The sequence below is a fragment of the Lissotriton vulgaris genome, chromosome 4_1 (assembly GCF_964263255.1).
Source record: "Lissotriton vulgaris chromosome 4_1, aLisVul1.2, whole genome shotgun sequence".
Taxonomy (NCBI): Eukaryota; Metazoa; Chordata; class Amphibia; order Caudata; family Salamandridae; genus Lissotriton; species Lissotriton vulgaris.
The window spans coordinates 244,638,911-244,651,729 of NC_141691.1; positions in this window are offsets into that span (position 1 = coordinate 244,638,911).

The window sequence follows — 12,819 nt, forward strand, 5'->3', positions numbered from 1 at the left end:
AAAAAAATACATCTCACACTATTCATATTCTTATAATAAGAAATACAATTTATCATTCAAAAACTCCAATCACATCTACAACTACTCAAATATACTTCTAACACTAATTCATGTGTGCCACATAATCCTTGAAACCTCAAAAAAGACATTTAACATTTGTCTCTTCCACAGTTGTAGGGTCATGACACAGATACTAAGAATGGTCAACACAGGTTTTGGTGGTAGTACTATTTTCATTCCTTCAAGACCCCCATTGTTACACGCATATTGTCATTCTGTTAGGGGTAGCGTGCTCTAAAGACAATAAAAACATTACTTTTATTAAGGGTCAAAGTATAACCCCACTTTACTGTTATTCAATTTCATATGCCATATATCTTCATCTATGATGTATGTCTAAAGTTCAAAAATGCTTATTGGGATAACGCTTAAATCATGCTGAACTGGTTCCCACAACCATGTGGTATTTGCCTCTATTTTCATACAAACTAGCACCTAACTACCACCCTATAGTGTTCGCCAAAGTGATGCATGCATTGTGCTGGTGTAATACAAATGTGTGCTTTTCTCTCCCATATAACATTTGGTAGTGATCAAACTCAGAAACAAAACACAGTGAATTTTACTAGTGTGCACAACAGTACAATATGCCTCTCTGCTCTCTTATTTGCAAACGTATGACTTATACCTTCCTTACCTGGTAGGCACCAGATACTAAACAACAGGAATCAAGTATTTAATAGAGGGAAATTCCCAATTATAGAAACAACATATAAAAAAATGTTATGAGTATTAAGCCTACTTTCCTATAAATAGTTACATTTCATAAAATTACATGAATGAATGGAAAATGCTACTTACCGGTATGCATCTGTTCTTGGCATGTAGGGCTGCAGAACCACACACTATTACATTAGATCACTATCTGGTGGTGGGCCCGGATGATTTCACTTTGTTGTTGTCTTGGAAGAGTCTTTGTCAGTTAGATAACTCCTCCCTTAGATCGTAGTGCGCATGGGCATAAAAAACAATCTGAAGATGGAGTCGATGCCCATGCGCACTACGATCTAAGGGAGGAGTCAAAGCCATTACCACATATACCAAGGGTATGCAAAAAACAGCAAGCTTTTTCAATCCTAGTCATCCAAAGTTTCCTGGAATGCATAAAAAGGCTAGATTTTGCACAACATGTTCTACCACCACATTGAAATTGAAATCTAGTATTAGCAGGACTATCCTTAGAACCAATGCATAAATCGTCTCTAAAACATTTAACACTAAAGATGGCCACCTTAATTGCCATTATCTCTTTAAGAAGGATCTGAAATGCAGGCAGTCACACCATATTTAATTATACAACAAGACAGTGATTATGAGAATTCATGCAAAATATGCCTAAGGTAGTCTCATCTTTTCATGTTAATCAAAAAACAAACACAACAAGCACCCTTTTATTCAAAAGCCAATTTATGTAGCAGGGAGAGTGATGCACAAGTTAGATGCAAGGAGAGCCAGAAAGTAATTCAAAGAACATCACGAAAACTAAACAATTCTTTGTAGACCAGGCACCACGAGCATTGAGTTCAGCTGTATGTTATGTTATGTTAAAAAAATTTAATACCGCGCACATACACCAATTGGTTTCTTGGCGCTCAAGGACCATGGGACAGGACACAGGGAGTGTAGGCAGCTAACCGTGAGCAAGACGGAACAAATGAGTTTTCAGAAATTTGCGGAAAGTGGGGTAATCAGAAGTGAGCCGAATTGGGAGGGGAAGGGAGTTCCAGGTGGAAGGGGCAAGAAAAGAGAAGCCAGCACCACCGTGCTTCTTGCGCCTGAACCTGGGAATGACCAACAGGTTGTGGGCAGAGGATCTAAGGTGTCGGGGGGGGCACATAAGGTTGTAGGCAAAGAGAAATAAAAGCAGGAGCAGAAACAAAAAGATTTGAAAATAGTGCAGCCAAGTTTGAAGATGCATCGTTGCGCAACCGGGAGCCAGTGCAGGGTTTTTAACAGCGGGGTGACATGTTGGTGTTTGGGTTGCTGGAAAATCAATCTGGCTGCCTGGTTTTAAGTTTAAAGCATTTTATTAAGACAAAAACATAGGGAGAGGGAATAGGAGGTTAGAGTTACATACATCATAGCAAGGAAATAAGCTGATATCACGAATGTGACGGTGGACTAGGCCGCTGTAAAAAAGGAAGCAACAGCAAATAATAAAGGCTCAATATATGCAATACCTCCATTCTGAGCATAGTCAACACCATCAGTCTGAGCATTGAAAATAATAGGCAATAATACACAGAAACCCAACCCGCCTTCTCCTGCTCGAGAACCCATTTTACGCACAACCTCCTCCAGTCCCTTTAACCCTATTTCGGCCGAGATAACTTTTCTATTCTGGGTGACTTTAACTATCACTTAGAACGGCATGACCTTTCTGATACCTCCTGTCTCACTGAGGCCCTGGAATCATGTGGGCTCACGCAACGTGTTACCGGAGCCACACATCATGCAGGACATACTCTGGATGGTATCTTCTCCAATGACCCCCGTCTGACTATTAAGGATCCGATTCATCTATCTTGGTCTGACCATCTGGCGGTCCCTTTCCTTTTGGAACGCCATAGGGTGGACTCCTGCAAAAAAGGGAATCACATAATGGAGACTGCCAGAAACTTCAGGAATATCAATAGCGATTCCTTCGTGCCCTGGGCTGCAAGCCTTTCTATCACTGGCTTAGATAGCGTACAGACTGCAGTCGCTCATTTTGAACAGGTCACCACCGAGGCCTTGAATAAATTGGCCCCAGTACAGTCTCGGCGCCGAGCCAGAAAGAGACCATCTGCCCCCTGGTTCTCTGACTCCCTCAGACTTCTTAGGCAAGAAGTGAGGAGAAAGGAGAGGCTTTGGCATGCTAGTTGGGACCTCAAGAACAAGGAAGCCCATAAACTCCTTGTTAAAAAATACAAAGCTGAAATTGTGCAGGCTAAACAAGAATACTTTGTTACCATGACCACCTCGCTTTCCTCGCCGAAGGAGCTCTTTAAAACTGTTGACTCTTTAGTCAAATTGCAAGCCCCCGATCCTGTCATTCCTTCGCAGGACCTATGTGATAAGATTGCCTCCTTCTTCCACACTAAAATTCAGGATATTCACCTGGCCCTCGAGGAACAAAGAGCTTGCATCAGTACGTCCACATCAGGGGTTGAGATGAGTTTGATTACCACAGACATCTCCCCACCATGCACCCTGGACTCTTTCCCCCCCGCTGGCCTTGCAAGATCTTGAGTTACTGCTAAATAAGACCAAGTCTGGTTCTCCCCTGGATACCTGCCCACTGAAAGTCATCAAGCAGTGTAGGGAGACCCTCCTGCCACCGCTGCTAGAGGTAATGAATCTAGCCATTAGAGACGGTATTTTCCCTATAGAATGGAAGAAGGCGGTAGTAAAACCCCTGTTAAAAAAGGCCTCCCTGGATCCGGGGGTCCTAAAAAACTTCCGGCCTATCTCACTGCTCCCTGCCCCAGCGAAGATGCTTGAGGCACATCTTAACAAGCATCTCGCTGTTTTTGTGGAAAGCTCGGGATGCCTAGACTCCTCCCAGCATGGATTTAGGAGAGAATTTAGCACCGAGTCAGCCCTCACCATCGTGCTCGATAAGATCCGCACGACAGTAGATGGGGGCCAGACCTCCCTCCTGGTCCTGCTTGATCTAACTGCGGCTTTCGATACCCTCTCCCCCTCAGTACTTTCATCTCGGCTGAGGGAGGTGGGGGTGAAGAGCACAGCTCTGGATCTTTTGACCTCTTTCCTCACGGGGAGGGAACAAAGAGTCAAGCTGGGGGAGTTCCTATCTCCATCCCGACCAGTGCTATGTGGGGTCCCCCAAGGGTCGGCACTCAGCCCGACCCTTTTCAACATCTATGTGACCCCACTAGCCAAATTAATAAGATCTTTCGGGATGGAGGTAGTCTCTTACGCAGACGACACCCAAAACCTCGTCTCTCTCCCCCATTCAGATGTACTAATCGCCTCCAAGTTCAGATCTTGTATGGAGGCGGTTGGTCATTGGATGATTCAGAACTCTCTTAAACTGAATGGGGAGAAGACTGAGGTGATGGTGTTTGGGGGGAAAGAAAACATCTGGTCAGCCAACTGGTGGCCCGACTCACTAGGAACATGCCCTTCCCCTACAACATCTGCCAAGAATCTCGGGGTGTTGATAGACCCTGCCCTTGATTTGGGCAGCCAGGTGAGCAGAACCGTCTCCACCTGCTGGGGTTTGATTCACACCCTACGAAGGATTAGGAAATATCTCTCCTTGCAGGCTAGAAAACAAATAGCCGTCGCACTCATTGGTTCTCGTTTGCACTACTGTAATGCACTGTATGCTGGGCTTAACAAGAGCCACCTGCAGCGCTTACAGGTAGTCCAAAACGCCATAGCCAGATTTGTTCTGGATATTCCCAGACGCTCTTCGGCCACTGCGGCCAGGAAAACGCTGCATTGGCTGCCGGTGGAACATCGAATCCGGTTCAAAGTTCTATGCATGACCTACAGAGCCATCGCCAAAAATAGCGACACGGGAATTGGGTCCATCATTTCCCACTATATCCCCGGAAGGAACCTGCGTTCCTCTGGGAAATTGCGTCTGACAGCCCCCCGTGTACGAAGAGCTAGATGGGGTGGCAGAGCCTTCTCCACTCTAGCTCCTAAGTGGTGGAATGACCTTCCCCTGGACCTGAGATCTCTTCCGTCTTTACAGAACTTCCGCACTGCTCTAAAAACTCTTCTCTTTCGGCAAGCTTATATGTAAGGTTTTCTGTCTCATTTTCTGATCATTTTGTTAGGCGCCTTGATACCTGCGGGTTATTGTTCTTGCGCATTATAAATCTCCATTCAATTCAATTCCTAGAACCCTCCCCCAAAGACCCCAACTTCCCCCACCACCCCCGTCCAATGTGCCGCTGAAAACGCCACCTGCCCCTCACCGCACCCCACCCCTCCCGGAACCCAACCCTTCCACCCCTCTAGTCAGCTGGAATCACCGGTGGCGTCAACTTCAGGAGCCTAAGGTACCTCGGACAGGTGAGTTCCCTAAATTCAGTAGTTAACAGTGCCTGAAAGGGTTGCCGCAGTTCGTCAAATTGGTCTATCTCCCCTGCCACCGTAAGTGACAATTTTTCCATACCTAACACATGCCAAAGCCTGTGCAACCAGCCGGTGATGGAGGGGACCGTGGTAGTGCGCCAGTGGATGAGGATATTCTGAACCGCTGAGCCCAGCGCAATCGCGATTTGCCTGCCCCTACGAGACTTCAGCGGGTACATCAGGCCATTAGGAAGGCCCAGGAGTACATACGCTGGAAAGCGCGGCAACTCAGTTTCAAAGTGCGTATCCACCTCATCAAGAACCTCCTTCCAATATGCGGCCAACAAGGGGCAATCCCAAAGAATATGCGTGAGGGTCCCCACCTGACCGCAACCTCTCCAGCACCCCTTCTCAATATGTCTACTCATCTCGTGCAGTCTCTCAGGGGTGTAATACCAGTACGTGGATACCTTGGTGAATGTCTCAGTGAGGCCGGTGTGATACGCTGAATGTCTCGCCCGATGTGCAATCTGGTCCCACTCTTTGTGGCTAAGTGTCCTGCCCAATTCCCTGTGCCATCGTTCCCTACCCGGATTATAATAGTGAAACGGAGGAGGCTGTAAGAACTTGTAGAGATCAGTGATCAGTTTAGCATCCGAGGCGCGGGTCACCAGCCACCGCTCATATGGTGTTATCTGACGAGCAGCGGTGTCCCGCACCTGGGGTTGAAGCGCCCAGTGCCGGACCTGCATATAACGCAGTCTATCAGACTCCGTCAGGCGGAATTCCTGTTGAAGCTGCTGAAAGGGGACCACCCCCTCCGGCCCATAGATCTGAAAGAGCGCCCAGCAGCCCGCTAACCGCCAATGGGAGAAGGCGCCCGGCTCCATCCCTGGGGAGAAATCCGTATTATCCACAATGGGCGTAAACGGCAAGGGGAACGTGGTGAGGTCCCGAGTCTCGCAGACCGTGTCCCACACTCTCAGGGGGACCCTTGTGACAAAGGAAGCATAGAGGTTGGGAGGGCGGTGAGCCCGACGCAAGAATGGGACTTCCTGGAGGGTGCGCCCCGCTACCGCCTGGTCCTGAAAGAGCCAGTGCTTATCGGATTCCCACCTGCTCCACTCCACAAGGTATTGCAACTGCGACGCTTGAAAGTATTTCCGGAGGTCCGGAATACCAAGACCCCGTGCCTCCGGAGCAAGCGTGGAAAGAACTCTCTTCATCCGTGGTTTGCGACCCCGCCAGACAAAGCGCGCGATATCAGCTTGCGTCTGCCTAATCTAACCCACCGGAGGCTGGAGCGGCAAGGCTCGGAAAAGATATAGGATCTGGGGTAGAACCGTCATCTTGACCGCCGCAATCCTGCCAAGCCAAGACAACAGACCCTTGCCCCAGCGGCCAAGTTCCTCCTTGATCTTCTTGGTGAGAGAGGTGTAGTTAGCCGTTACCATCGCTGGCAACGTCGGCGCCAGTAGAATCCCCAAGTATGGCACCAGGGACGACGACCACTGCATGTGGAAGAGCCGCTGGAGGTCCCGTCTAGTGTCCGCAGCCAAGGACACGTCCAAAGCCACCGACTTGCCCATGTTCATTTTGAAACCGGCCACGCGTGAAAAAGCATCCAACTCGTGGACGCAGGCAGGAAGGGATCTCCTGGGGTCATCCAGGGTCAGCAGGACATCATCCGCATAGAGGCTAACCGCGTGAACATACTGCCCCATCCTGATCCCTATGGCGTCCGGGTTTTGGCGGATCCTCTGAGCGAACGGCTCAATGTATAGAGCAAAGAGGAGTGGGGAAAGGGGACACCCCTGTCTCGTGTCGCGCTCGATCGCAAAACTGCGGGAGCTACACCCGTTGACCCTCACCACAGCGGAAGGGTGCCTGTAGCAGTTGAAAACCATCGAGCAGAATTTATCACCGATGCCAAATTTTTTGAGCACCTGCTCGAGATAAGGCCAGTGAACTCTGTCGAAGGCCTTCTCGGCATCCACCGACAGCAGCATCCTCTCGCCCGGAATCCGCGACGCCTTCTCTAGAATGTGCGTCACGCGCTTGGTGTTGTCGACAGTTTGTCTGCCGGGCACAAAACCGGCCTGGTCGGCCTCAACCAGGCCCGGGAGGTGCAGGGCCAGCCTGGACGCCAGAATCCCAGTATACAACTTAAGGTCAACGTTCAGGAGCGAAATGGGCCTGTACGAGCCGCATAAGGCCCGATCCTTCCCGGGTTTCGGAATCACCGAGACCGTCGCTCTCAGGAGGTCCGGTGGGATGGCTCCCGATTCGGAGAAGGAGTTAAACAGCCGAGCAAGGATAGGGGCCACAACCGGGCAAAAGGTTTTGTAAAACAGGGACGTGTAACCGTCCGGGCCCAGGGCCTTCCCGTGCTTAAGTCTGGCAATCGAGGAAATCACCTCCTCAACGTGGATATCGCGCTCAAGATATTCCGCCTGAGCGGAGTCCAGTGCCGGAAGGGCCACCGATTCCAGATAGTCCGCAGATTCCCGCGGCGAGGAGGGCTCCCCGCTATACAGGGCCTCATAGAAACCACAAAAGGCTTCCGCCACCTCCGCGTCCCCCGAGACAGCCACCCCGTCCGCACCCAAGAGCTCCTTCACCACATTTCGCTGTTGCGCGACTCGGAGCCTATGCGCCAGGAGTTTGCCACACCTATCCCCCCCGGTGTAGAATGCATGCTTCAAACGCAACGCTGCGTATTCTGCTCTGTCCATGTCCAGCGCCGACAATGCCTTCCTGGCAGCCTTCAACTGCCTCCAAACCCTCGGGGCACCCGTGCGGCGGTGGACCTGTTCAAGCTCCCTGATCTGGGAAGTCAACTCCTCCCTCTTCCGTTGCCGCTCCCTGTTGTCTGCCGAGGAGATAGAGATGAATTCCCCCCTGAGGACTGCCTTCAGCGCCGCCCACTGTGTCGCCAACGAGGTGTCCGAGTTGCTATTGTGTGCCTGGAAGTCCCGTATCGCCTCCTCAATGTGTTTTACCACTGTCTTCTTGTGCAGCAAGGTGTCCCTAAGGCGCCACACCCCACGAGAGGGGAAGGGCGCCGGCCACGCAAACTCACCCACGACCGGCGCATGATCCGACAGTGTCAGGACCCCAATGTCCGCCGCCGTAGCAGCGGCGCGCATCGGTCCGCTAACCAGAAAGTAGTCCAACCGTGCGTAGGTCCGGTGCGCATGCGAGTAATAGGAGTAATCCCTATCTGTCGGGTGGAGGGTGCGCCAAAGATCATGCAGATCCATTTCGGCGACACGGGACTTCCCGGCCTGGGAAAGTTCCCCAGTCTGCGGGAACCGCTGCGCCGATCTATCTACAGCAGAATCAAAAACAATGTTCAAGTCACCCCCTAGTATGACATGACGATCGGGGGAAGCAGTGACATCCACCAGCACTGAATCCAGAAAACGTTCCTGATGGTCATTCGGGCTATATAGGGAGTCCTAGGCGGAGGCGGTATGCCAAAAGCCTCCCCTTTTGTTCAGCAAATTTATACAACACCTCCCCCTTAAAGGAGCTCGCTAACAGAATAGCCACCCCTGCAGTTTTGGACGCAGCAGAGGAGAAAAACTGGGTGGGAAACCTAGCAGAGCGCATTCTATGGCAGTCGCGGGATAGCAAATGGGTTTCTTGCAGGAGGCAGATATCAGCTTGCGTCCCCTCTAACAGAGACAAAATCGCCCTGCGCTTAACAGGGTTATTCAAGCCCTTAACATTAAGGGTCACCACCTTCAGGGACGACATATCTCCCAGAGGCCGGAGACGCTACGTCGCGGGCAGGCAACCGGAGGGGAAGGGGCGCGGGGCAGCAGCGCAGGACAAGCAGAAGTAAGCCAAGTGCGTACACAGGAAACATCGGACGGTTCGTTCCCAACCCCAGAACAACACCCAACCCCACCCCAAACGAACCACTGGCAACTAGCCAAATACCAACACAAACAACCCATTGTCTCAGTCATGCCCCAAAACGGACAGATCTGTAGAAAGTACCAAAAGTGGACGTCCGGCCACTCACCTCACCCGCTCCCCCCCGATCCCCCCCTCCAACCCCCAAACCCGGCACCGAAGAAGCTATGTCTGTCTCCCCCCGGAGTGATTTAGGCCGTCAAGGCCACACCGTTCGAGTCAGCGGAATCCCTGGCCGCTTCTCTCAGGGCCCTGGCCATGTCCGCTTTGATGGTGGGCGAGTCAGGCCGCCCGGCACTCGCCGCCGATCTCCGTCTCGCTGATCTCCGTCGACCTCCCCTATCCGAACGACTCCAAGACGGCGTCGCTCCATCCTCTTCCGTTGCCATGAGCCCCAAAACTCCGCAAACGTCCTGCAGGGAACGTAGCTGGTGCAGCACCCCGTTCCAACGAAATATCAAGCGAAAAGGATGCCCCCAGGAATACGGCGTTTCGTGCTCGTGCAGGAAATCGGTCGCAATCTTGAAAGACCTGCGTTTCTGCAATGTGATGGCAGATAGGTCCTGATATAGCGCCACAGGTCGCTCCCTAAACATCAGAGGCTGTTTCCTGAGGGCCTCGGACATGATGCGCTCCTTCATCGAAAAGTCAGGAAGATAGGCCAAGATGTCAGGCGGGGGTGCTGCTGACTGTCGCTGCCGGCCGACCCTGTGGGCCCTATCAATGCGGATCGGAAAGTCCGCGGCCTCTCCTAGGACGTCCCGGAACAGGTCTTGCAAGTAGCCCACCAGGTCTGTCCCCTCATCTGCAGACGGTACTCCCCGTACCCGGATGTTATTCCGCCTCGACCTGTTCTCTAGGTCCTCGGTGTGGGCCTGGAGCTCAACACACTGCTCCCGGAGACGGAGAACGTCTTGTTGCAAGTGGACAATCTCGTCGTCCCGGCGTTGGCCCGCTGTCTCCACTGTCTCTACCCGCTCACCAAGGCCCTCCACTTCCCTGCGGACTTCCTGCTTGAGCGTCTGGAAGTCTGCTTTAAGCGAGCTGAACAGTTCCTCCATGAAGGATCTTGTGACGGGGGGCTCTCCCCCGCCCGTGTCTGTAGTGGCCCGGGAAGAGCCCGGAGACGGTTGCGTCCTGTCCCGTTGTTGCTGGGCCCTGCCAAGCATGTCCGGCAGGGTACGATCCCCCTTCCTCGATCCTCCTCTTCCAGTCATTCGTGCCTCGTACCTTGTCGCGGCCAACTGAAGCAGGGACACGGGCTCCAGTCACCTTGGGGAGTGTCCAGCAGCCAACAGAGTCCCACAAAAAGGACCTCCCAGCCAGATAGGGAACCTGCGCCACAGATGACAAAATGGCGGGCCAGTCCAAACACAAAGGGCCGATCGACACCCGGCCAAGAGAGCAATAGGGGCTCTCGTCGGGGGACCTCCAACCGAAGCGTCCCGCAGGAAGGAAGAGGCGTGCAATAGTGAAGGCGTGGTGAGCGGGTCCAAGCGATCTCAAAGGAGGGTCGCCTCACCGTCGCTGTGAAGACAAGATGGCGGTTGGGCGGGGCCGGGAAGATCGTCCAAGCCCGGCGATGACACCGGGGACATTCCAGAAGCCAGGCCCACGGGGTAAAGTCCCAACCAAGGCCGTCGGGCAAAGAAGGAGAAACAGTAAATCTGGCTCCGATTCCAATCGTCGGCGTCGACCGGCCACAGGCCGGGGCTCACACCCCCCGGGAGGCCACCACCGCAGTCCGTGCGTCACCTCGCTCATCCGGCAGGGTCTCCGTGCAGGGAAGTCACACAGCAGTACCCCTCAGGCGGTCCCCGTCGAGCATCGGGGCGATCTCCGCACCAGAGCGCTAGACATCAGCACCAGTCCCCAGCCGGGATGTCCGGACAGCCCTCCGATCAGCTCCGCCTCCAAGGCGCTCCGCTGTCCTGAAATAGTCTTTTAAGGTGCTTCCACCGGGGCGATCGGGACCAAAGTAGGATCAATACGTGCCCCAAGGCCTCCGCCGCTCGCCTGTCATCCGCAAAGCTTCAGCAGGGGGAGAGAAGCTGATGAAAAAGGGCTCTGGCCTAGTCGGGTCGGAGGAGCTGCGGGAAGAAGCGTCCGCTCACCCCGCCATCTTGGCCACGCCCCCTGGCTGCCTGGTTTTGCACCAGTTGAAGCCGTTGGAGATGGTATGCTGGAATCCCCACGTACAGACAGTTGGCATAGTCTAAACGTGAGGTAACCAGGGCCAAGATGACAATAATAAGAGCCTCTGGAGATAGGTACCTTCGGATCTTCCCGATCCTGCGAAGATGGAAGAAGCAGGCCGAGGTAACAGCATTGATGTGCGGCCGCATCGAGAGGTCACTGGAGATGATAACACCTAGGCTCTTCACGGAGTCAACTGGGCAGGGGGGGGGGGCGAGGGCAGTGGGCCAGAAGCTGAGAGTCCAAGGATGTGGGGGCACACCAATCAGGACCAGCTCTGTCTTGCTAGGATTGAGCTTCAGCTGGCTGAAGTTCATCCACTCATAGATGGAAAGCATGGTGGTTTGGAAGTTAGTGCAGGAGAGAGGAGAGGAGTCGATAGGAAAGATAAGTTGCAGATCATCTGCGTAATTAAAAGTGGTAACAGAAGAGTGACGGAGAGAGACCAAGAGAGGCTGCATATAAAGATTAAACAGAAGGGGAGATAAAGCAGAACCCTGGGGGACACCGCAGGAAAGTGAAGTGCAGGGGGCAGAAAAGGAAGATAAATGTACAGATTGGGTCCGGAGTTGGAGAAAGGACACAATCCAAGACAGGGCCAGGCCCGAGATCCCAGCATTTCTGACACGGTCGACCAGGATGTCATGGTCGACCGTGTCGAAAGCGGCCGAGAGATCAAGTAGCACTAGGGCCTGGGCCATGTTCTTATCAGCCCCCTGTCTCAGCGTGTCCATAACCGCTATCACCACTGCCTCCGTGGAATGGGAGGGTCTGAATCCGGCCTGTTGATCATTGAGGAAATGAGTTTCCTCGATGAAGGTGCTCAGGCAACGGGTGACGTAGGTTTCCAAAACCTTCCCCAGGTATGGGAGAAGGGAGATAGGTCGGTAGTTGCCCAGTACCGCAGGGTCGGAACCGGGTTTTTTCAGAATAGGTACCACCACAGCGCTTTTGAAAGCATTGGGGACAGAGCCTATGGAGAGTGAACGATTTAGGAGGTCCAGAGGAGGGCCGGGACATGCCATAAAGGCGTCTCTAAGGATTTGGGGAGGGCAGCAGTCCTTGGGGAACCTGAGCCCACAGCCGAGAGTAATGAACGAAAAGTGTCTAAAGAGATCGGGTGAAAAACATTCAGGGAGTGAGGATTCGAGGGAGGAAGGGTGCTGATCTGAGACATAGTGGTGGGGGGAATATTGTTTTTAATCGTGGCGATTTTGTCTATAAAAAAAGAGTTAAGAGAGTCGCACAAAGCTTGTGATGGCTGATGCTGAGGTGTTACAGGGTCAGGTAAAGAAAGTTCAGCTACAATTGAGAACATTTCTTTTGTCTTGGATGCAGAGTTGATTACTTTTTGGGAGAAATACGCGGATTTGGCTAAAATAATGGATTTTTTGTAAGCTTTTAGTAAATCAGTGTAGGCAGACTTCAATAAGGGATCATAGTTACGCCTCCAACGGCGCTCAGCCTGACGAAGAAGGAGTTTGCTGGCCTTAAGTTGGTCAGTGAACCAGCGCTGAGCGTTGTGGGGTCGCTTAGATTTAATGGATTTGGCTGGAGCGACTACGTCACTGGCTTGAGACAGCCATTGATCCACTGCAGCTGCTT